Source organism: Danio rerio, chromosome 4 (genome assembly GCF_052040795.2).
Source record: "Danio rerio strain M-AB ecotype USA chromosome 4, GRCz13ab, whole genome shotgun sequence".
NCBI lineage: Eukaryota > Metazoa > Chordata > Actinopteri > Cypriniformes > Danionidae > Danio > Danio rerio.
The window spans coordinates 38413724-38440000 of record NC_141024.2 but is presented as its reverse complement, the minus strand read 5'-3'; the positions used below and the strand labels follow the sequence as shown (position 1 = coordinate 38440000).

The 26277-nt window shown below is 37.3% G+C and overlaps 1 protein-coding gene, 1 long non-coding RNA gene and 1 pseudogene across 4 annotated transcripts in view; all 3 read right to left on the bottom strand.

Moving 5' to 3' along the window:
* LOC137491160 (NACHT, LRR and PYD domains-containing protein 3-like) overlaps window positions 1–10330 on the bottom strand; it is a 17457-nt pseudogene extending 7127 nt beyond the window's left edge. The window contains exons 1-6 of the transcript XR_015483309.1: window positions 10237–10330; window positions 9732–9826; window positions 5944–6057; window positions 3277–5210; window positions 2166–2339; window positions 1–59 (exon numbers count right to left, since the gene is read on the bottom strand). The exon at window positions 1–59 is cut by the window's left edge and continues 115 nt beyond it. The product of XR_015483309.1 is annotated as an NACHT, LRR and PYD domains-containing protein 3-like (transcript). The remainder of the gene's footprint in view (window positions 60–2165; window positions 2340–3276; window positions 5211–5943; window positions 6058–9731; window positions 9827–10236) is intronic.
* Window positions 1–16590, bottom strand: part of LOC137491115 (NACHT, LRR and PYD domains-containing protein 3-like) — a 70817-nt gene extending 54227 nt beyond the window's left edge. The window contains exon 1 of the mRNA XM_087245943.2: window positions 16513–16590. The gene's annotated coding sequence lies outside the window, so the exon portion shown is untranslated. The remainder of the gene's footprint in view (window positions 1–16512) is intronic.
* Window positions 16591–16784: 194 nt separating this feature from the next.
* LOC137489840 (uncharacterized) lies at window positions 16785–24594 on the bottom strand. Of its 2 annotated transcripts, XR_015483765.2 has the most exons (5): window positions 24543–24594; window positions 24006–24062; window positions 23398–23510; window positions 23044–23274; window positions 16785–17357 (listed from the first exon to the last, which is right to left on the bottom strand). It is a non-coding gene; the product is annotated as an uncharacterized LOC137489840 (long non-coding RNA). The 2 variants fall into 2 exon arrangements; XR_015942877.1 differs by having other exon boundaries at window positions 23044–23510.
* Window positions 24595–26277: the final 1683 nt, after the last annotated feature.

The following is a 26277-nucleotide window of genomic DNA, read 5'->3' as shown; positions in this document are numbered from 1 at the left end:
ATTGTAGAGCTGAAGACAAACTCTCACAGGCCTGAACAGTGAGATTACAGAACTGTAGTCTGTGTAGAGTACAGTAAAAGACACTGTATTATTGTGTGTGAGTGTGATGTAATTATTGATGTCCCCATGAGGAGTGATTTCTTCTCATAGGGAAAGGAAAAGACTCCTTTAACTATTCAGAGTTGCTTTAATGGTCACATGGAGGAAGATCAAACATTTGTATTTCATTATTACATAAACTTGTTAAAGAGAAAATCTCTGGACCAAAATGAGTCGGCCAAACAGATATATATATATTTTTTTGTTATTTCTGAGCAGAATTTTGTAAAAAAAAAAAAATGTGCAGATTTATACAGCATGATTTAAAAGAGTAACAATCATAACAAAAAACTTATTGTATAAAATAAAATATCTTTTTAACTGTTTAATGTTTACAATGCAAATCCATTCAGATCCTATTTGTTAAACAAAGCAAGTATCTCATATAATATTAACAGACAGAAAATATGACTTTACAAACTGTATTGTAAATAAATCACATCAACATCTTCATATTAGTCAATAATATTCCTGAAATTAATATAAAACTGACTGAATATAACTTTACACACATTATCATTAGTAAATAAAGAGACTCAGTGATGGGCTGAACATCTGCAGAAACGCAGCTCATTTAGAGACGCCCCAAAAACACCAAAGAACACCAATCAATGATCATTTCAGCAGAAATTACACTAAAGAGCAATATTATATCTGATATAGGGTTGGGCCGATAGACAAAGCCATCAACTATCGCTGCAGGCCAATAGACAACACAATGTAATGTAATGTGTATTTATATAGCGCATTTATTGTGTATGGCCATACACCCAAAGCGCTTCACAATCATGAGGGGGGTCTCTCCACACCACCACCAGTGTGCAGCATCCACTTGGATGATGCGACGGCAGCCACAGGACAACGACGCCAGTGCGCTCACCACACACCAGCTATTGGTGGAGTGGAGAGACAGTGATAAAGCCAATTCGGTGGAAGGGGATGATTGGGAGGCCATGATCATAAGGGCCGATAGAGGGACTTTGGCCAGGACACCGGGGTTACACCCCTACTCTTTCACGAGAAGTGCCATGGGATTTTTACTGACCTCAGGACCTGATTTTAATGATTTTCAGGACCTCGGTTTTTAACGTCTCATCCGAAAGACGGCGCCCACTGACAGTATAGTGTACCCTTCACTTTTACTAGGGCATTAGGACTCACACAGACCACAGGTTGAGCGCCCCCTGCTGGCCTCACTAACAACAGCAACCTAGTGTTCCCTAGTGGTCTCCCATCCAGGTACTGACCAGGCTCAGCCCTGCTTAGCTTCAGTGAGTAACCGGTCTTGGGCTGCAGGGTGACATGCTGAGCCGGCATCACGATCCATCGCCTGCCCCCGCACAAACCCGCTCGTAAAAATTACACACTAAGGCCACGTTTGCACTAACACGTCTTAGTGTTAAAATGGCATTTTAGAACGAAAATTATCCACATCCACACCATGTTTTACCTAGCATTTTTGAACAATCCTATGTCCGCAGAAAAACGCACATCACGTGACCACACACACACACACACACACATCCACATGCTGTCATGCGCTCCTCTGAGATCCAGGCAGAGAACAGTGCACGTCGGAGAGTTTATAAGGATATAGCGCTGGACTGCGTCTCACTATAGTTGTTATCCGTGATGAAGCTCCGGGAGTCTCTATGCATTTGCGGGACTCATAATGCCCGCAAACAAGTGATAATCTCCAAGAAATAGCTCGTCTCCCTCCTGGTCTTCAAAGAAGTCACACACCCTTCTCATCCCCGGATCCCTTCTCGCTCTTCAGACAACCCTACACGTCCCCCTTGCTTTTAACATGATGGCAAGGCCATCGTCTATCGCAATGTTTCAAATTAGACATCATACGTTGCCAAATTGGTCAACATCGCTCAACCCTAATCTGGTATAAACAAGGTTTTTTCTCATATTTGACCTGAAGTATTAAATATTCACAACTAATAAACAAAAAATAAATACATTACAGCATATGCTCATTACCTTATCAGACATTGCATTTCACAATGTTAAAGTGATTTGTGGCAGCATTTATTTAATGGAAATGTTTTTTTTTTTACCTTAGTGTCCCCAGTTTACAGTGTTGACTCTTCAGTCCATCAGAAAGAAGCTTCACTCCTGAATCCTGCAGGTCATTGTTACTCAGGTCCAGCTCTCTCAGCACACAGTTTAAGGATTGTAGAGCTGAAGACAAACTCTCACAGCACTGAACAGTGAGATTACAGCCCTGTAGCCTGTGTAGAGGACAAAGAGCAACAAAATCAGCAGTAAGAAATGAGCAGTGTTGAGTGTCCATGAGTTCAGTCTACAGTGATAAAAGTAACACTGAAAATAAACTATAATATAAAACTATATATACTATAAGAACACTAAAATAACACGTCCTAGATCTGAATGAATGAAAGGACAAACACATTGGCATTTGGTCTCAAAAGGGGTCTGAGGATCTCATCTCAGTACCTAATGGCAGTCAGGCTACCTCATGGTGTTGTACCATGATGTTGGGCTGCAACCCCCACCTGTGGCATTAGGCCTTCATACCACCCTCATACCCTCATAAAAAGAAAATATATTATTTTTATTGATTTATTGATTGATTGAAACTACATTAAACTAAACCCATATTCCCCCATTCATATGACTGTAATGAATTATTGAACAGATTATTAATAACTAATAAGAGAGCATTTTACTGAGCTCAGTGTGAAGTTTAGTGTTTAGGCCTACAGTAAATGTAATATTATACTATTTCTCTGATCAGAAAACAAACACAATTATCCAAGAGCAACACTGTGTTAGATTTGAGCAAATACACATCAACAAATGTCCTATTCAGCTGGAGGAGCACAGGGATTTGAGTTATTTTCCAGGATAAACTGTAAAGCAAATGAAGTAGATTATTAAATAAGTACAAATGTTGTTTGTGTGAGTAAAAAGTCAAGAAAAGTTTGTTAAATACGTTTAGAAATGATGAAATAAATGAGCAAATAAGGAAACAGAACACTGCCGCCGCGTCCCCATGCAGTAATATGCTGTATCAGCGATCTCACAGGGGGACGATATGGCCAGCTAAAGATTTTCTGTTAAAGCAGGGCAGTGATTCACTAAACTGATCTGAGTCTTCAGTGCAGACTGATGTGTGTCTTCTGTGATCAATCAATGAATACTCACAGAGCTCTTCTGCAGTTTCCCACAGCTGGTGTCAGTCTCCGTCTTCCTTCATCTGATGTGTTGAATTTATTAGAGTCTAACTCATCCAGCGGCTCCTCTGACATCTCAATCATGTAGGAGATTGTTGAGCAGTGAGCAGGAGAGAGTTTCTCCTCTGAGTGTTTGTCTGATTTCACAAACTCCTGAATCTCTCTGGCCAGAATCTGATCTTTTACCTCCAGCAGACAGAGGAACAGATTGATGGATCTTTCAGCTGAAAGATGTTTATCTCTCTTGATCTTGTTTTTAATGTACTGTGTGATTCTCCTGATGTTCTCTGAGCTCTCTTCTGTGTGTGTCAGCAGATCCTGGAGGAGTCTCTGATTGGACTCCAGTGAGACGCCAAGCAGAAACCGCAGGAACAGATCCAGATGACCATTACTACTCCTGACAGCTTTATCTACTGCTGAACTGAGCAGTTTATACAGAGACTTCTCAGAGCTGGCCTGGAGATGTTGATTATATGAATATTCTTTCACATAAATCACCCTCAGCGGTTCTCTGTTCTCTTTTAAATGGCAGTAAAACACAAAGAAAGCCGCCAGAAACTCCTGAAAGCTGAGATGGATGAAGCTGTAGACTTTCCTCTGATGAATCACAGATTCCTCCTTGAAGATCTCAGTGCAGATCCCAGAATACACCGAGGCGTCAGTGACGTCTATGCTCTCTCAATCAGGTCCTCCTCATAGAACATCACATTGCCCTTCATCAGCTGTCTGAAAGCCACTTCAGCAAGTTTGAGGATCTCTCCTTTGTTGGACTGCAGGAGTTTCTCTGGATCTCTCTCTTCATACTTCGGCTTCCTCATGTTGATCTGAATCAGCAGGAAGTGGATGTACATCTCAGTCAGAGTTTGAGGGATTTCTGCACTCACATCTTCTTCCAGGAGCTTCTGAAGCACAGTGGAGGAGATCCAGCAGAAGACAGGTATGTGGCACATGATCTGGAGGCTTCTTGCTCTTCTGATGTGGGAGATGATTCTGCTGGCTTGATGCTCGTCGCTGATTCTCTTCCTGAAATATTCCTCCTTCTGAGGCTCAGTGAATCCCTGAATCTCTGTCAGACGCTTGATGTATCTGGAGGGGATCTGATGGGCTGCTGCTGGTCTGGAGGTGATCCAGATGAGAGCAGAGGGAAGCAGATCTCCTTTCAGGAGGCTCCATATCAACACAGCCACTGATGAAGATTCAGTCACAGCATAAACTTTCTCCTCATCTGATGAAGATTCAGTCACAGCACAAACTTTCTCCTCATCTGAAAAGTTGAGTGTGATTCTGCTTTCATCCAGACCATCAAAGATGAACACAACTCTACACTGCTCATAAATCTTGGGCTCCAGATCTTCAAGTTCAGGATGAAAGTCCAGCAGAAGTCTGTGAAGACTGTACTGATGATCTCTGATCAAGTTCAGCTCTCGAAATGGAAGCACAAACATGAAATCTACATCCTGATTGGCTTTTCCCTCGGCCCAGTCCAGAATGAACTTCTGCACAGAGACGGTTTTTCCGATTCCAGCGATGCCTTTAGTGAGAACAGTCTTGATCTGGGCTTTCTCCTTCTCCATCTTCTCCTCATGTCCTGCTCCAGCTGAGGCTTTAAATATGTCATTGCAGTAGACTGGAGTGTGTTGTGAGGGTTTTGTTCTGGCTCTTTTCTCCATCTGTAAAACCTCATGTTCTTCATTCACTCCTTCACTCTCTCCTTCTATGATGTAGAGCTGTGTGTAGATGCTGTTCAGGAGGGTTTGAGTCTCTCCATGGTTGATTCCCTCAAATAATCTCTCACACTTGTTCTTCATGCTGGTTTTGTGCTGCTCTTTGACTCTCTGAAGTTCATCATGTTCTGGTTGGAGTGAATCCTGCTGCAGGTCTCCAGTCTGATCATCCCTATCCACACTGCAGGAACAACAACAACACAAAGAGTCAATGAGCCTGAGTGTGAAGATCCTCTAGCAAAGTCATGTGTGTTTTCTCTGAACCAGCTGAGACACAATACACAGATTTAATCTAGAACCAAACTACAGTAATACAGAAACTGTCCCAGATCAGCAAGAACACACTTCAGTCTTCAAATCTCTCTCATGGCTCTATTGTGAAGCACTTTAAACACAGCATACTGATCACCACACACACACACACACACACACACCACATACTGATCACTTTAAACACCACACATTGAAGGTTGTTGTGATCTTATACTTGTTAAATGTTTTGCATCTCAATCTCAGCTGTCTGAATCTTTCAGTACTTCACCATGACTGTGTGTGTTCTGCTTCTGTCCTCTGTCAGCTCACTTTCTGACTGAATATAGTTTTTGTTTCTCATTATAATCTCCAGATCACACAAGCGTATGCTCTCAGAGTTCAGGATTTCAGTAACAGCACTTTATTAAGGTAATAAACAAAGAAGATTTAAACAAGGATCTATTGTAACTGTAACAATTAGAGCATTAATACTTTAGTCACTTATTACTGCTTCAGTACTTCACTAATGATCAGATATGAGTGTGCCGACATTCAGTTTTAAAGTCTCCTGTAGTTGTAATACTTGTTAATGTCTGATCTTCTAGTAACACAGGATCATATAAATGCTGCAGTGTGATCATGTGTGTGTAGAGATGATCTACCTGACAGCAGGTCGTGTGTTTTCACTCTTAAAATTTATTGATTCAGTCATAGACCAGTCACTCTTCATAGACACACAGCTGGGCTCTGCTTCTGCTCTCTTCTGATGAACTAAACTAAAACAGAGAAGATTAAAGTTCAGCGCTGCACACACTGGAGTCAACACACCAGATATTCAGTCATTATTTAAAAATCACTTAACACAGCACTTTATTTTATTTTTATCTGTTTGTGTCACATTTTTAAATAAAGATAAATGTCAGGGTTCTGCCACTCTGGTCTTGTAAATTCTTGTTTTGGTGGCAGATCTCGGACACTACCTGTGTCTGGTCCTGTTTCTGTCTCTGTTCTGCGTCCCTCAGATGCGTGCGCTCTTGTACTCGTGTTTGTGTTTTCGTCTGTCAGCAGCGTGGTGTTTCATTCCCAGCGTCTCAGTCTTGTTGGTTTCGGTTTTGGTCGGCGCAGGGATGAAGCATGCACGCTGCGTGTGTGAGCGCACGGTGAGTGTTTTCATTCATCGTGTGCTCGTGTCTTGCGTCTTTTGTCAAAGCACGTGGCTCGGTGTTTACATTGGTTTCACGTGCTTTTGTCATGTGCTTCAGTGTTGTGTTATGTGAGCGCATGGCTTGTATTGTCTCTCTGTGTCATGCGCTCTCCCGTCTATTGTCTAGTCCCACCCTCCTTGTTTACTCATTATTAGTTTGTCATGTTCACCTGTGTGTCAATTTACTTTTTGCTTTATAATCCCCCTCATGTTTTCAGTCCTTTGCCAGTTCGTCGTCGCTAGTTTCCTGTCTTGTTGTGTCCAGCCCTGTCTTGTCCTGCCAGTCCTGCCAGCCCTGTCAAGTTTGTTTTTGCCTTTGTATTCATGTTTTCCCCTTCGGGGTAGTTTTGTTTTGCCTTTTATTTTTATTTGTAGTTTATAATAAATATTTCTATATTTTTTCTGCAATTGGGTCTGCACTCCTTTTTTTCCCTCACCGATCGTGACAGTACGAACTGGCCAAAATGAGGACCCAGCAGAAGGATGACTCCTTCCTCAGCCACATGCCACAGCTTCTCCGTCTGCATGCCCTGCGGCAACATGGCTCTGAGCTAAAGGAGTTTGCGGAGAGGTTCCGTATGGCAGCAGAGGGGCTTGGGTTCAATGACTGGGCTCTTTTGAATCTCCTGAACTTCGCTCTTGATAAACCCCTCTATCCTCTGCAGATACAGAGATTGGTGGGCTACTCGTACAAACAGTTTGTGGACCATATGGTTAATCAAGTTGCCCATGAATGTCGTCAGGATAGAATCTGCTCTGTTCTTCCACCAACAGACCAACCTGAACCCAGCTCACTGCTGCCTCCCACAGAGAAGAGGAAACTGAGGAGGAGGAACAGGTCTTCCTCTATCATTACCCCTCTATTGGTGACAGAACCTGCTGCAGCCCACCCAGCTACAACCCTGGTTGCAGCATCACCCAGTGAAGCACCCGCAACAGACACTGCACCAGTCCAGCAGACAACTAGGTATACTGCGGTGTCTGAAGAGGTGGCCAGCTTCCCGCCACCAAAAATAAGGAAGCGTAGGAAGAGAAAGGGCTCCTCCACCATACTGGCTCCAGCCCCAGAGCGCCCTCCAGTGTCAGCTCCAGCCCCAGAGCACCCTCCAGTGTCGGCTCCAGCCCCAGAGCGCCCTCCAGTGTCGGCTCCAGCCCCAGAGCGCCCTCCAGTGTCGGCTCCAGCCCCTGAGCGCCCTCCAGTGTCGGCTCCAGCCCCTGAGCGCAGCTCAGTGCCAGTCCCAGTCCGGCTCCTTGCCCTGCCGGCGCCACCCAGACGTCTTGCCCTGCCGGCTTCAGCCCGGCTCCTTGCCCTGCCGACGCCACCCAGACGTCTTTCCCTGCCGGCACCACCCAGACGTCAAGCCCTGCCGGCCCCAGCCCGGCTCCTTGCCCTGCCGGCACCACCCAGACGTCTTGCCCAGCCGGCTCCAGCCCGGCACCTTGCCCTGCCGGCACCTACCAGACGTCTTTCCCTGCCGGCACCTACCAGACGTCTAGCCCTGCCGGCCCCAGCCCGGCTCCTTGCCCTGCCGGAACCTACCAGACGTCTAGCCCTGCCGGTCCCAGCCCGGCTCCTTGCCCTGCCGGCCCCAACCAGACGTCTTGCCCTGCCGGCCCCAGCTCGGCTCTTTTCCCTGCCGGCCCCAACCAGACGTCTTGCCCTGCCGGCCCCAGCCCGGCTCCTTGCCCTGCCGGCGCACCCCAGACGTCTTGCCCAGCCGGCCCCAGCCCGGCTCCTAGCCCCTCCGGCTCCCCTCTGGTCTTCAGCCCCGCCGGCTTCCCTCTGGTCTTCAGCCCCGCCGGCTCCCCTCTGGTCTTCAGCCCCGCCGGCTCCCCTCTGGTCTTCAGCCCCGCCGGCTTTAGTTAAGTCGCCTCTAGACCAGCCGGCTCCCCACAGGCCTTCATCCCAGCCAGCTCCCCACAGGCCTTCATCCCAGCCGGCTCCCCACAGGCCTTCATCCCAGCCAGCTCCCTACAGGCCTCCTGCCTTGCTATCCCAGGCCGATCCTCCTTGGGTTGTCCCTCCTGCTCCACCTTGGAGCATGCCTCTGCCACCCTGGACTGATCCTCCGGCTTCACCCTGGTTCCCTGCCGGGGTCCCTGACCCATTGCACCTGTCCTGGACTGTCCCTCCTGATCCTCCCTGGTTTTGCCCTCCCATCCCTCCCTTGTTTGTCTTGTTGGGTCTGACTTGGCTCCCCTCCCTCCCCCCCTTCATGTCTTGCCTGTTCACCTCCCTGTCTTGTGTTTGTTGATGTTGTTGTTGTCTTGTGGTGTTTCTTGTCTGTCTTGTACCTTGTTCGATGTTCCCTTTTCCCGCCAGGTGGCGTCCCTTTTTGGGGGGGGGGATGGGGTAGTGCCAGGGTTCTGCCACTCTGGTCTTGTAAATTCTTGTTTTGGTGGCAGATCTCGGACACTACCTGTGTCTGGTCCTGTTTCTGTCTCTGTGTGCGCGCGCGCCGTCGTGGGTGTACGCAGAGTGTGCGCGCTCCTGCTTGACGCGGCCGCGCGCGCGCTCTGCGTCCCTCAGATGCGTGCGCTCTTGTACTCGTGTTTGTGTTTTCGTCTGTCAGCAGCGTGGTGTTTCATTCCCAGCGTCTCAGTCTTGTTGGTTTCGGTTTTGGTCGGCGCTGGGATGAAGCATGCACGCTGCGTGTGTGAGCGCACGGTGAGTGTTTTCATTCATCGTGTGCTCGTGTCTTGCGTCCTTTGTCAAAGCACGTGGTTCGGTGTTTACATTGGTTTCACGTGCTTTTGTAGTGTGCTTCAGTGTTGTGTTATGTGAGCGCATGGCTTGTATTGTCTCTCTGTGTCATGCGCTCTCCCGTCTATTGTCTAGTCCCACCCTCCTTGTTTACTCATTATTAGTTTGTCATGTTCACCTGTGTGTCAATTTACTTTTTGCTTTATAATCCCCCTCATGTTTTCAGTCCTTTGCCAGTTCGTCGTCGCTAGTTTCCTGTCTTGTTGTGTCCAGCCTGTCTTGTCCTGCCAGTCCTGCCAGCCCTGTCAAGTTTGTTTTTGCCTTTGTATTCATGTTTTCCCCTTCGGGGTAGTTTTGTTTTGCCTTTTATTTTTATTTGTAGTTTATAATAAATATTTCTATATTTTTTCTGCAATTGGGTCTGCACTCTTTTTTTTCCCTCACCGATCGTGACAATAAAACTACCCACGAACAAATCAAAAATAATTTTGGTTAAAATAATAAAAATCATCATAGGAAAATGTCAAGTGTAAGTCTAATACCTGCATCTTGTTGACAAATCCTGATCTCCAGCAGTGTGTGTGTTACCCATGGTGGATCTGAAGAGTTTGATTTCCAGCAGAAACTCTAGAAGAAACTGATGAACAATCACAGATCTCCAGTCATTGATCAGCCTTCATAATTCAGCTGAATGCAGGAATAGATCAGCAGCTGAGACACTCAAATCCAGAAGCTCATCACGAGTAAACTAATGAAGAATCACAGCGTCATCCGTTAGATCAGGATTAAAATATAATCTTACATACAAATTCACATAAAGCTTACAGGTTTTGTTAATAGATTAAGGATTTAAAGCTGTTCTGCGTTGTAAATGGTGGATTCTGTCTGTTTAAAATGGTGACACAACAACTAAACACTTTCACTTTCGTTTCTGAAGGAGCGGCAGATGATGAGTTCAGTGAAAAACATCCGTCACAAACACTCTAAACAGAGCAGAGAAGAGTCAAACAGCTGCAGGGTTATCAAATTTTACTAGGGTGATTTTACCTGAAGCAGTATAAACACTGGACACAGAGAAGACAAAACAAACACATACTCGGATATCCTCCGCCTCCTCCTATTCTTTTTCTTCTTCTTGTGTGGCGAGTTATAGAGAGCAGCGTAAAGCTGAATACTGCCACCTGCTGTGCTGGAGTGTGTATGATAATAATATGTGTACAGTTTGATCAAATCAGTGTCATAGAGCTCAATGTAGATTTGTAGAAAATAAAATTACTGCTTTCCCATATATACACTCTAATCTTTCTTCATGAAGTCTAGCACAGCTTGTGTTATATTCCCCAAGTGTGACTGCTCTGATGAGAACAGCACAGGCATTAAGAGGCTCAGGAGTTGTCCTGTTGTGTCGCTGCACCAATAATCCTCTCGTGTGTAACTGTAGATGAAAGCATTGTGTCTCTGTAGTGGTTTAAAGATCAATATGATCATTAAAATATACTATTAAATAAATTGGATTCATTAAAAATAAAAAAAAAACAAACACCAGTTAAAGAGAAAATGACAAACGTAATTCATGGAGTGTCCGCTAGGGGGTAATCTAGAGCTGCAGATAGTAGGCATTGTTTAACTGCACTGTGTGACAACCTTTTTTTATTAACTCAATGCCACAAGAACGATTAAATTTCACATATTTCTGAAAAAGAAAAAAAACAGTATATATATATATATATATATATATATATATATATATATATATATATATATATATATATATATATATATATATATATATATAGTAAAATTACATTTACATGAAATTGAATGTTTTTGGAGCATTACATGTTTTCAGTGCTTTTTGTTTTGTGATTGTTCTAAAAGATTTACATATACTTTAAAGTCACTCACAAAATGGGTAAAGTTTGGTTTACATTAAGCCCACTTTTTCTTATGTATATGTAACCCCGCTGGTCCTACGCCACCCAACCCACTCCGAGCTGGTATCGAACCGGTGACCTTCCACATGGGAATCGGGTGCTCTACCAAGGAGGCTAAAGACCATGGCCCCTAGCGTCTGTCGCTAGAGCACCTTTAGAGGTCAGAGGAGTGAGGTTTAGCTGGCCTCCGTTACACTCACTCCCCTAAACCTCACTCCCACTCGGGTCACGGCACCAATGTAACCCCGCCAGTCCTACACCGCCCAACCCGCTCCGAGCTGGTATCGAACCGGCAACCTTCCGCATGAAAGTCAGGTGCTCTACCAAGGAGGTTAAAGACCATGGCCCCGATTGTCTATAAATAACATGTATGATATTTGCCTAACAGCATAGACAGATTAAAAATATATTGTCCTTTACAGTTCAAGTTCTCATTACCAGAATAAAACAGTACATCAAATAAACCAATTTCTATCTTATACTCCATTTTTTTTTTGTTAATAAACAACTCCAAATCCTTCCAAAATATTCTTGAGTAAATACAATGAAAAAAAAAAGATGCAAAATTGTTTCTTTTTCTTGACCACAAAATTCACACATATATGAAATATTGAATTTAAATCTTTCCAGAACATGTTTAGCAGCATAACGTCTATAGAGAATTTTGTACGACACTTCTTTAATCTTGTTATTTAAGCAAAACTTATTTGTCAACTTATTTGTTTACTTCAAGAAATATAAGCAAATAATGAAAGCCAAAAATGTCTTGCTGTAGGTAGAACCAACAGACGGAGAGCATTCTTTATAACCTTATTGTTACATTGTTGTTTTAATACATCAATATTTTCTATGAAACTGTTTTGACTGGGTTTACCTATGCTGATCCCTTCTGAAATATAATTTTTAAAAGCAAGACCACACGCTTTGGAATTGCATCCAAAACTAGAGCGAATTCTCTCTGTTTAATTGTTTTTTTTTTTTTTTTTAAGAAATTCAGTATAAGATAACACATATTCCAGAGGGTTAACAAACTGCCTCACTAACAGAATACCATTACTGAACCAATTCTGATCAAGTTAAGATTTATTTTTTAATAAAACATCCTTTTTGTTCCATATGAAATAATTGTGGGGTGAAGAATTGTGTTTATATATCAATTTCCATGATAGAAGGGCTTGCCTATGGAAACTTGACAATTTAACTGGAAATTTGTCAACAGAGAAATTACATTTTAACAAAAAGTCTACGCCACCCAGAGTATTGAATATAAAACTGGGAAATACATAGTAATAATTAATAAATTCAATCAATCAAAAGTGTCATTAAGAGTTTTATAATTTAAAACCTCCAATCCGCCGTGCTCTTTAGGATTACAAATAACCTCTTTTTTAAATAATGTGGTTTATTATGTAAAATAATTCATTATTTTACATTGATTGGCATGATTTTGTAGGGGACTGATTGAATCATGCATAAAACAATTTACAAGCATAGATAAACAGGGCAAAGACAAAACTGCTGAGATAAACAGTGTTTTTTTTTTTTTTTTTGGAGCATTCAGTACAGAAATTGAATAATCAAATGTAAAATAACACTAGTCTTCTTTATATAAAAAATAAGTACAATAAATATTTGTTTAAGATATAAAAGTTATAATTTCTTGTGCCTGAATGTATTAAACTTTGAAATCACATGCAAATAATACTTTTTTATTTAATTTTGGTTAAAATCTGCAGCTACTCCACAAATCACATGTACTCTGAACTCCTGTGCTGCTCAACATTGCAGATGTGACTACTGCAGATGGGCACATTGCAATATTAATGCTGATAAGATATATTGTACAGCCTATAATGAAGAATATCATTGCTTAGCTTGCTTTAAACACTTGAAAATGAGCACGAATTTTTGGTTGGTTCGTTTTAAAAGATTTTAGCTTTTTTTGCTATATAAAGTGATAAGCATATGGGTTGTTCAAATAGTAAACTCATTTAATGTATCATCCTTTTAATTTAGGCCTACTTATGTTTTTTTTTTTAAATGTAACAAAATTGTTAGATTTAAATCTGATATTAAAAAGGCATTGTATATTGTGTTTTCCAATCCTCAGAAGGTAACACAATTTCCCCTGCTTTGGGAAAATCAGTACTCCTGTGTTTTTAATGTAAAGTGACTTTCTGAAGATACATGACAAGCTACGTAAATATGTCTTTTAAAACAACACAAGTATCACTGTGATTTATCTGAAATAAAACACACTATAATTTGTGCAGTGTAGTGTGGTTTATTTTTTCCGACAAGGCAAACTGTTTGAAAGAAACAAGCGAACGCGTGCTAAAAACAGGAACAATACAATAGACACGGGTGTCCATGCAAATAATTACAAAATTTTATAAACTCTGTGATGAAATAAACACCGGACTTACGAAAATACAGCAAAACAACCATGAACTGTTTCAGTTCGTGAAGTGAATTCATGACGTCATGATTTGTGTACATGGAATCAGCCGTAAAGATGCGCATGCGCTGTGAATGGGGGAACAGGGGAACTGAATTCTCCGGAACACCGGTGTTCCGGAGAATTCAGTTCCCCTGTTCCCCCATTCACAGCGCATGCGCAAATTTTGTAACTATTTGCATGGACACCCGTGTCTACTGTATTGTTCCTGTTTTTAGCACGCGTTCGCTTGTTTCTTTCAAACAGTTTGCCTTGTCGAAAAGAATAAACCACACTACACTGCACAAATTATAGTGTGTTTTATTTCAGATAAATCACAGTGATACTTGTGTTGTTTTAAAAGACATATTTACGTAAATTGTCATGTATCTTCAGAAAGTCACTTTACATTAAAAACACAGGAGTAAGGATTTTCCCAAAGCAGAGGAAAGTGTTACCTTCTGAGGATTGGAAAACACAATATACAATGCCTTTTTAACATCAGATTTAAATCTAACAATATTGTTACATTTAAAAAAAAACATAAGTAAGCCTAAATTAAAAGGATGATACATTAAATGAGTTTACTATTTAAACAACCCTACACAATGCTTATCACCATACACACACACACACACATATATATATATATATATATATATATATATATATATATATATATATATATATATATATATATATATATATAAACTAGCAAAAAAAGCTAAAATATTTTAAAACGAACCAACCAAAAATACGTGCACATTTTCAAGTGTTTAAAGCAAGCTAAGCAATAATATTCTTCATTATAGGGTGTACAATATATCTTATCAGCATTAATATTGCAATGTGCCCATCTGCAGTAGTCACATCTGCAATGTTGAGCAGCACAGGAGTTCAGAGTACATGGGATTTGTGGAGTAGCTGCAGATTTTAACCAAGATTAAATTAAAAATTATCATTTGCATGTGATTTCAAAGAGTTTAATACATTCAGGCACAAGAAATTATAACTTTTATAACTTAAGCAAATATTGATTATATTTATTTTTTATATAAAGAAGACTAGTGTTATTTTACATTTGATTATTCAATTTCTGTACTGAATGCTCCAAAAAAAAAAAAAAAAACATAAAACATAAAACACTGTTTATCTCAGCAGTTTTGTCTTTGCCCTGTTTATCTATGCTTGTAAATTGTATTATGCATGATTCAATCAGTCCCCTACAAAATCATGCCAATCAATGTAAATTAATGAATTATTTTCTAACAGAGCTATTTAACCAACCTGGTGAAATTGTATTTATATCACAATATATAAGGAAGAACAACAAAATATTGCAATATTAGTTTTATTTTGTTTTTTCAATATCGCACAGCCGTATTCTGCCAACACATGACTGGTGATAACCACATCAATCACAGGCAATCTGAAAGATCATGCAGGGTAATTACCCACAATTGCCTCAACATTAATATAATGTTTAACAGCTTTTGTTAATTTAACAAGAATTAAAGGTACATAAATTGTTAAAAATAAAAAAGTACCCATTTACCCAAGCAGGTGAATGTATATGGTCATTGTGTAGTCCACAGAAATAACATAAATCACTGTAAATACACTTTTCTGAACATAAAAGAGTTTAGACATAATTATACCATTAAAAATGTCACCAGCATCATTGTAGTGCCTTTCAAATGCACAAAAGGTAATATATAGGAGTTAACACTTCTTTGGGCAATGTAAAAAATTCCCATGCCTTTTCAATGGAAACACTTATACATAGTAAAAAAGTTTTCAAAAGTTAATAAAAAAATTGAGCCTATCTTTTAATTGTATTCTGTGCTGTATCCATAATTTTTGTTTAAATGCCCTTTCTGCAGATGAAAACTGTTGGAGACAATTATTAGATTAAAAAGAAGTCATTGTATTGTTGTTTTGTTTTTTTTTAATCCAGGAAACTTCCCTTGCTTACAGAAAATCTGTTCCCATGTGTTTTCATATGCAGATAAGTGACAAATGTTTGCATTAAAAGTCTATGCAATTTTTAAACATTACAAGCATCATCGTGACTTACCTAAAACAAGAGACACTAATTTTGCAGTGCTATTTTCTCGACAAGGCTTATTTGAAAGACAATGCTTGTTTGAAAGAAACACGAGAAAACACGCACATCACGCACACATTAACAACAAAACAATTAATGAGCGCATGCAAAAATTACAATTACAAAATGTAATAAAAAAATTGTTTAATGCAACCAACATTGGGCTTGTTAATACAGCAAAACCAACATGAATTGATTCACTAGCGAAGCGAAAGCATGACGTCATTACTGAGAATTAGCGCATGCGCTGTGAAGGGGGGAACAGGGGGAACTGAATTCTCCGGAACACCGGCCCCCTAGGCGCCCTAATTTGGCGCCCTAGGCAAGATTTCAGGTGGCGCCCCTTCACATCGCAGTAAATTCCACTGCTAGTGTTCAGTCATAAGAAACTAAATAGCTTTTTGATCGACTACTGCAAGGGAAAACATCAGATAAATATGCCAATGCAATTAACAATATTGCTGAACAGATTTAATATTTACACATTTGCTTGAGGAAGAAATGATGGGGACAGTTAAATGGAGTTTAAGGATCATCCGCATTCTTCCTGTTAACGGAAGCTCTGCTTTCACTTTCGATTTCCTGACTGCTTAAAGTTTATTTTGTGCTGAATGATGTGAAATTATCGAGTCAACCTGATATAGAAGTGCACAAACACTTACAAGTGATAACAATAACCCATTATATTGTTCAAATGACCGTGTTTGGACTGTGTTTAATCGGTGTTTGAGGCTTTGAGCTTCAGGAGCAAACAGTGCTGTAAATCACGCTTATAAACACACCAAACACATATAAACCCCTTCATCATCTCCACAAATCAGCTTAATGTAAAGTGTTAAACTCACATGCAGAAGTACAGACGCTCTTGTGCAGTAGGAACACGATGTGAGCTCGTTTGACGCTTTCGGTTTGTCAACTTCTTCTTCAGTATTTTGGCGGTTGTCAAACTATAATGTGCTTCACCGCCTCCTGCTGGACTGGCTGATTCTAACATGCAGAGAGACGCGGGGAAAATCTCACCATAAATTCAAGGGAAATAAATCGCTGATTAAAGAAAGAAATCCGGTTAAAATTGTAAATTCTTTCTAACAGACCAGATTCTTTCAGACATCCCACCCAGCAATAGTTCGTCGAAAAGACGTCGAAAAGACGACATTGTCAGACGTCCAAACAACGTGGAAAACAGGTGGGAAAGTGAAAGACGAAACTACGTCTTTTTAACGTCGTCGAAAAGACGTAATTGTAAGACGTCCAAACAACGTGGAAAACAGGTGGGAATGTGAAAGGTGAAAAGACGTCTTTTTCATGTCGTCGAAAAGACGTAATTGTAAGACGTCCAAACAACGTGGAAAACAGGTGGGAAAGTGAAAGGTGAAAAGACGTCTTTTTCATGTCGTCGAAAATACGTCAATTTTAAGTCGAAATCTGGTTGTGAGAAATACCTTTATAAACGTTTTAGAAAATTCACATAATTCAGAAATTCAACATTTTGTTTAAAAATATTATTTATTAGCCTAATATTTGCAGACAAAAGTAATGACAAAACATGTATTGGTCAATTTAACATTAACAACAACAAAAGCATCAGATAGTGTTTTCAGCTCTGCGTCTGCCACCGCCAGACCGTACAGGTGATCTCTCAAGGCCCTGTAAATTCGGTGGCTGTTGTGTCGCAGTTTGGCTGCACCTGCTATAACAAAGAAAAACTCTGTTTTAGTTGATATAATGCAGATCCTTATGTGTTAATTTAAGAAAATTAACGTGACATTCAAATAATAAATGCTATTTTGACTGCATGATACACACGTTTTTGTTTAAGGACACATTTCAGTTAATTTAACCATACTTTTTATTGTATTATTATTTATTTTTAAGAAATGGAAAGAGATGGCAAAATACACACATCCTACTCAAGAAAAAGTGATACTGATGCTTAAAACAACTCTGGTAAAAGTTGAAGTAGCCTACTGACTGCACTTTTGTAGTCAAATATGGCCTCAAACACGTAATAAAAAAAAGTTTATATTACTACCTGTTTTTCATGCAGGTAACTAGACTCACATCCAGGCCCGGCGCCAGGAATCAGAACTGAGGGGGCATTTTTAATCCATAGGGGGGCACTAGACCTGGTGGCTGATTTTGGTCTCTCTTGTTCCTTTCATTTAGGCTATTTATTCACATTTATTATTACTTTACTTTGTTACTGAACTAAGGCAGTATTATACGTTTTAATGGTAATATTAATATGCACAGTGTCGCTATTACTGATTTTATTAATGATGGTAATGCAACGATACCGCTTATTAATGCAGACGGATCATGGCTTCAGTGCCAAACGAGTGCTTTAAATCATATGTTTTTCTCCTTATTTATTTCAATTTTATTTCAAATAGCAGGCATATAAATGTTTAAAGTTTTAGGTAAAGACGTCAAATTATGCCCACACATGCAAGCTGACCCACGATCAGACTATTCGTATAACCGGTAAATAAATATAAATCAGCTTAACCGAGTCATCCCGCTTTGCGGAGCCTATTATCCAACCAACATCAGTGTTAGGGAAAAGCTAAATGTTACCCTAATGTCATTCAAAACAATTACTTCGTTACATTTTAAGGCATTAGTGTAGCCAGAAAAATACGTAAAAAATATGCCTAAATTCAGTTATTACCGTGAAAATTTGTTTGGCACGGATAACAGGGAACTTAATAGGCTATAAAACTTTTTTCATCATTTTAAATGTAAAAATAAAGATTTATCTTAGGCTATCGTAAGTGTATTTTTTTTTTCGTGATATTGTCTGCTTGTCATTTGTAAACCATCATAAACCATTAGGTTACTAGGCCTACCCGTCATTTTATTTATTAATTTATAATAAATTAACATTTTTAGTTATTTAAATTTTAATAACTTGTTTTCAGGTTATTTTTATTTTAGGGCCATGAGCTACAAGTCAAAACAAATTCGATATGCTGTAATATATTTAATGTTGTTTAATTTTGCATAAGCAAATAGCAGTATAGCCTTAATTACACATTTTTAAAAGATTGTGAGAGGTTTCTCGGTTGATCCGCTGTAATTGCACTTAAACACTATATACCTATTCCATTTAAAACACTGCAAACTTGACTTCGCAGGCTGGTCATCTTTAAATGCAAAAGGCATTTATTATACCTAGACTGCTGCTGCATATGGGATGTTTCTCTACACAACTGTAAAAGTGCGCTTTTTAGCAATGTCAAAATGAAAGCGAACATTCAAAGGGCTATGCGTTGTCAATTTTAGCTTAATTGTAATCATAGTAATAATAATATTAATGAATAAATTAAAATATTATTTATAGTGTAGCCTACTGTGTGACTGTGCAGTGAACTATTTATTTTTATTAAAACATTTTATTAGGCTACATCTTCCCGAACAACTAATGTGAAAATGACTGGCAGTTGAGTCTCTGCTAAAATTTATTTAACAGCAAATTTCTTCTGCGTTTCTTCCTTTTAGAGCTCAAGAGAGTTGTGTTTAAAGATTTAGTTGACCAAAACATGTTATTAATTAAGCTGATCATCTCATGTCACCCACTTTTCTCCCTTGTGAGTTGAGTGCGCCTCCATCGCCGTGTCCACGTTTTATTTTCGGCCGCACCTGACCTGACGCGGGGACCGGATCTCTGGACTATAGGACTAGCTTTAATCTCACAATTTTCATAATTTAATTGCTATATATATATATATATATATCATATATTTTAAAATATTTAAATGTGTGTTCTAAAGGTTGAAACGACGGGAGAGTTTGTAATTAATGACAGAAATAATTTTAAGTTTTTACTTATCCCCCTATGCCCTATTAATTTAGAACAATATAACATTTAAACATTGAATGATTAAAAATAAAAAAGCATTAAGATCATCTCTCTTAGGTGTAATTTGCTTTTTACCTATATTTACAGTTTAGTTTTAGCGATCTTCATATTTACAGTTGTGCTCCCTTTGCAGTGCACTTTAAAAACACTGATGTCATTTTGAACATAGCCTTAAATTAAAGCTATATGTGACCATATTTAAAAGCGGAATTTATGTTACATCTCCAAAGCTTGTGAAAACAAAAAGCATACGTGAAATCTTTTGATTTATATAGGTTATTTATTAAATATCTGTATGACACGGGCCTGCCGGTTAGAACTTTCTGCTCTGGTTTACAAGTGTCAAATTGTAAAAGTAGACTTTTCTAAAAATAAATTAACAATACCCTACTTATTATTATTAGTAATAATAATAATAATAATAATAACAAGAAGAATCTCCATTATCATCATTAATATTATTATTAAAAAAAATTAATTTCTAATACACGAAAATAAAAATAATAGTTATTATCATCATAGTCATCATTATTATTATTATTATTATTATTAAATTATTATTTTTTAATGTCCTAATATATAATAAATATTAAATTTCATTTTATAATAAATCGCCTAGTATTTATTTATTCATATGATTTATTTGCAGAATCTGGGGGCAACACAACTAATTTATACATGCACCTTTAACGCACCTACTTGATGTTTAACTCTGGGTGGGTCGCCGGTAGATAAAATCAATAGCCATAAATCCGCAATGCATACTCTCATTTTAAAAATCACGCGACCATCATCTTACAATTTTAAATAATAAATAATCTTATTTATTAAAACGAGTGATGAAGCAATGCAGCGCCATTAATAAGCCTAGCCAACTGCAGAGAAACAAAGCAACCATTGCGGCATCCGCAGTGATTACTTTTTCCGAAGTTCAGCTCTTCTTTTTTGCACTTGTTTATTATGCGTTTATTGTTAAAAAATCAATAATGAATAGGCCGACAGGAGTGTATTCTGTGTGTGTGCGTATGTTATCACTGAACAGAAAGTTGCGTTGTCTGTCTGGCAATATTTCGGCTTTTAATCGAACGAAAAGTTAATTTAGATGAGCCAATATTTAAAAAAAAAAATGCAGTAAAGTAACTTTGACATGAGGCCACACATCAAATCTGGGGTCTGATCTCATCTCGTTCTCTCTCGCTGTCATCCAGACACTTGATACAGACGCCACACAGTCCCAAAACGGTACCAGCTGACAGGTAGAATAGCTGAAGCCTTTGCGAAATCTGTCAAAATACAGCGCTTAAATTAACAGGTATATGTCTTTGAGCCAAAAAAGTCTTTCTGTAGGATATGTAAAAACGCAAGAGCCAGTGTAGAAGTTGTGTCGCCTACTAATTATATTTATTCTAATAAAATGAAAACCAAAATAAACAATTCATTGCATTTTTTGTTTGATAAAAATATACAGAAACGAGAAAAAAAATCAAAGGGTGGCTAGTTTTTATTAATGTGTTTTAATATTAATAAAAATATGCTCAGCCTATTTAAGCTTAATGGTTACACCGCCAATAAATGTCTCAGTCATTTAAAACATGCAATTCATAACACACCAGCAGGGCTGCGTTTCTCAAACAACTCACCACTGCACTATCATACGATGCATTGTTTGGGGAAAGAACTATGTAGTGACGAATGTTTCCCAAAATTCTCTGTCGCTTACCCATCTCTTGAACCACGTTAGTTATATCGTAAAAGGCCCATATGTTTTAAACGGGGAGAAACTACTTTTTTAAAAGAAGAACCCCATCATTTATTTGTGCAAATAATATTGTTTTACAAGCACGCATTTAAAATAAAAATACTAAAAATATTAGTTTTGCCAAAAACATGCACTCGCTTTTTATATTAACTGACATATATATTACTGACTAATAATATTGAGAATGTGACATATACTAAATCAAATCACTTACAAAAGCTAACACGTATTCTATATTCATATATTAATCATATGAATAAATGAATAATGAGGCTGTTTATTATAAAATGTATTTTTTATTATATATTAGGAAATGAAAAAAATCCTAATTTAATCATAATATTAATAATACCAATGATGATCATGATGAGGATGATGATGTCTGAAAGATAACATTATTAGCGTGAAAAACAAATTATATATATATATATATATATATATATATATATATATATATATATATATATATATATATATATATATATATATATATATATATATATATATATATATATATATATATTAGCAATAAACTGTAGTATGGTTCAAAAACATATTTTTACTATAGTTTTTTCATGTGAGTAGCTTACAGTTGTTACGTCAATGGCAGAAAATATATTTCAGTTCAGTAGAAAACTTATTTCTCCTTTATATTATAGTATCAATTAAAAAAATGCAGATTTCCTTTATGTCTCACATTCATATTTTTTATTTCCTGCTCTCCATCTTAATTTTATGAGTCACCAGAATCTCTTGATTACACCCAAAGTTCTGCTGATAATTTTTTTTTGCAAGCATTCACTTTAATAAGTCAATAACAGATTATTAATATCCAATTAAAGATCATTTCACCAAGCTCATACCACAGTGCTAAAAAACATGATGCTTTTGATTTATACAACTAACAATCTCCCTAATAGAGCATGTGCTGACTACTGACAATTTGTAAAGGTAAAAAATAATATAAGTACTGTTCAGTAACACTCTTTTTACTAATACGGTTCAAGTATAATTGAATAAGACTCCCAATTTATGAATAGTTAACTGGTAATCTGGAACCTTCAACCTTCATTAAAATCAAAATTGTTAAAAAAGTTATATTACTGAATAAAAAAAGTTAATATATGGGCAACTAGTATACATTTGTCTTCTTTTGATACACAATTTTAAACATGTGGTTAAAAACTTATCTTAATTAATGGCTTAAAATTATCTTTTATATTTTTTTGGTAGGCCAGAGAAAAAGTTGGCAGGACAAGTAAAAATCTAATTCTCATTCTCATTAAATTCAAATATGCATGGTTTTAAGACAATTACTTTGGATATATATATATATATATATATATATATATATATATATATATATATATATATATATATATATATATATATAATGTTTATAATGTAGGTAAAACTTTCTTTTACAACCGGCAAAGTACCGCATAGGTACAGTGAAATTACCGTGTACTTTTCTGTACGTATTGTATAAGTATAATGAACGTATGTGTGTAGGTAAGGGAACAAACTGTAATGCTTGGGTAATAAGGGGGTAACAACCAGATATTCAGCATGAAATCTACCTCGTAAGTACAGTGAAATAACGGTGTACTTTTCTGTACATAAAATTAACGTTTGCGTAGGTACACTATATGTACAGAAAAGCACGCCGTTATTTCACTGTACTTACGCGGTACTTTGCGGATTGTAAAAGAAAGCGTTACCGTCATGGGTGCTGTTGTTTTACTACAGTAATACCTTCAGATTCTGCGCTGCAGTGGCGCCTCACAGCAAGAAGGTCATTGGTTCGAGCCTTGGCTGGGTCAGTTGGCGTCTCTGTGTGGAGTTTGCGTGGGTGTCCTCCAGGTGCTCCGGTTTCCCCCACTGTCCAAAGATATGCGGTACAAGTAAATTGGGTAGGCTAAAATTGTCCGTAGTGAATGAGTGTGGATGTTTCCCAGAGATGGATTGAGGCTGGAAGGGCATCCGCTGCATAAAAACGTGCTGGATAATTGGCGGTTCATTCCGCTGTGGTGACCCCAGATTAATAAAGGCACTAAGCCGAAAAGAAAATGAATAAATGACTGAATGAATAAATGAATGAATGAATACCTTCAGAGAACATAGTAGTCAGTGATCAACATAAGCAGAGTGTGGTGTAGTCAGAACTGGAACAGAAGTCTAAGCGCACACGATGATGTTTTCAATTGGAGATTCCAGCGAAACTGCCATTAAAAAGTTATAAGAAAAATAACATGTTAATCAGTATGACATCTCACCTGGTATCTACTATTACAAAGTACAATTCCATTAATATAAATGTCCAATCCACAGTATCTGTACCATAAACTAGCCACAATTTTGACTCCTCACTCAGTATATTAAGTTGCATGGTATTTTGTGAGAAATCCAATGATCTTGTTTGGATTGCATTTCCTTGTGAAATTATAAAAAGCTTCATGATATAATTTTAAAAAAATGAATGCGTTTACAAACATTTTTAAAGATACTTTTATGAGTAAACTGCATTAACGTGAATCGAAAGAGAAGGATGTAGACAAAATTATTTTTAATAAACAGGAAAAAAAACTTACACCAGAACATAGCACAGCAATCAGAAAAAAACAGACAAGCATGGTTTGTGAACAAAGGAAATCAGAAAAGAATGAAACCACAAAGAATTAACTTGACTTGCGATAGGGTAACGTTAGACAACTTACGAAATAGCAAAGCTTCCCCATTGAATGCTGCTAGCTTCTCTGGCGAGGAGACCATCACTAAATTTACAAACAGAGCAACAAAACCGTGAACCGACAGCGATTCACTTTGTTAGGATTATTACATGTTAAAAAATGTTAGCTCGATGATAAGCACCATTAATGCTATTTGCGAAGTGCTTAATTCTTATAACGTTAAGTTAGCCTTTAACGTTATAGCCGGAGCAATATTTTATGCTCATTCCAAGTCGATTTAACAGATCATCTTATATTTTTACACAGGTTAGAAAGCAATGAAGACATAAAATTAAGTAATTTTGCTGAAATCGCCAAATTAATAACCAAAACAGCTATTATTCATTAGCTGCTGTCAATGACCTCGTCACTACAGGGCGACATAAAAACGTATAAAGTGGTTAAGTGTTCATTAAAAAATTATTATAATGTAAAACGTTACACATCTAAAGTTCAATTCAACATAAATTATAAGTAAAACGACAAATAAAACATGTGAAACGTCGAATATCGTAACTTACTTACCTTTGATTACCGTTCCGCCCGTTGCTTGTGTCCGTTATTTAATTCAAATGATGAGCCCGCGCACGCACGTCACGCTGACTCGCGCAGAAGAGTTCCTGGCTGTGTGCTGTTGCCACTTATCCCCCCTACGGTCTATTCATTTAGACCATTCTAACATTCAAAGTTGGAATTATTGAATATAAAAAAAGCATTAAGATCATCTTTCTTGGGTGTAATTTGCTTTCAAACTATTTTTACAACTCAGTTTTAGCGATCTTCATGTTTACAATTGTGCTCCCTTTGCAGTACACTTTAAAAACACTGATGTCATTTTGAACACAGCCTCATGGCGAAAGCTATAGGTGACCTTTTATTAAAAAGCGGAATTTATGTTACATCTCCAAAGCTTGCGAAAACAAAAAGCATACGTTAATTCTTTTAATTTATAGTAAGTTATTTATTAAGTATGTACTGTATATGAAATGGGCCTGCCGGTTAGAACTTTCTGCAGTGGTTTACATGTATGAAATTGTAAAAATAGACTTTAAAAAAATCCTAATAATAACAAATACAACAACAACAACAATATTATTATTATTGTTATTATTATTATTATTATTATTATTAATATTATTATTATTGATAATAATAATAATAATATAAAAACAATAATAACAATCATAATTATTTATATTATTATTATTATCATATTATTATTATTATCAAAGTATGATTTTTTTCATTTCTAAAAAATAATAAATATTACATTTCATTTTATAATAAATAGCCTCATTATTTATTTATTTATTTATTTATATTATTTGTATGATATTAGAATATATATATATATATATAAAAATATATATATTTTTTTAATTTAAAAAAATATATATGCATATAACTATAATACTGCTAATAAAAATCACATATTGGACAATTAAAAAAATATTTTAATCCTGATTTCAGTGTCAAGTGATCTTAGCATTTATAGCAAGTAGAATGTTTGGCTAAAGAAATTGTAAAATTGTAAATTGTTACTGCCAATTCAGTTACAATCTAGTAATTACCCATAAGGAGGTTTCTTGCTATGATTTAGTGTTATTTTAACACATTACTAAATTCATCCATATTGTAAGTTTACAAACAATATAAAAAATCTTTGTATTCCCTAAATTAAAACATTTAATCATTTATGATTGGCAAAAGCTGAATTATAAAAACTAAATAAGATACTGGAAACAATTGCAGTTTTAAAGAGCTTTAATTCTAATATAATTTACATTTACTTTTAATGTCAAACATATATAGAATCCCCCATATTGTTTTTAATGGATATAATAAAATTTACAATAATTGTAACTAGTTTTTCACAATGCTGGAATTTTAAACATTGAAATGATACCTTCAATAAATATCAACATACCATTTTCTATATTTTGTGATAAAAAAAAAATCTTAATGTTATTATTAATTATTATTTAATGCACTAGAGCCAATGGACATCAGTATTTTTTATATTATGAACAAATTTTTAAATAGCAAATCTTTGCATATTATTCTACTTGTTGGTTGTAGAAAATATATATGATCATTTAGCATTATCATAGTGCTCTATGCCTATGTGTGTGCATCGACCTGCACTCTAAAACTAAAATTATTTAAATATTTATTTAAAATTCATTATTGAATCCTAAATTTTCCATTTCGCATTGCACTACCGCAGTGAACAGTTTAAAGCATCTAGTATGTTTTTGAC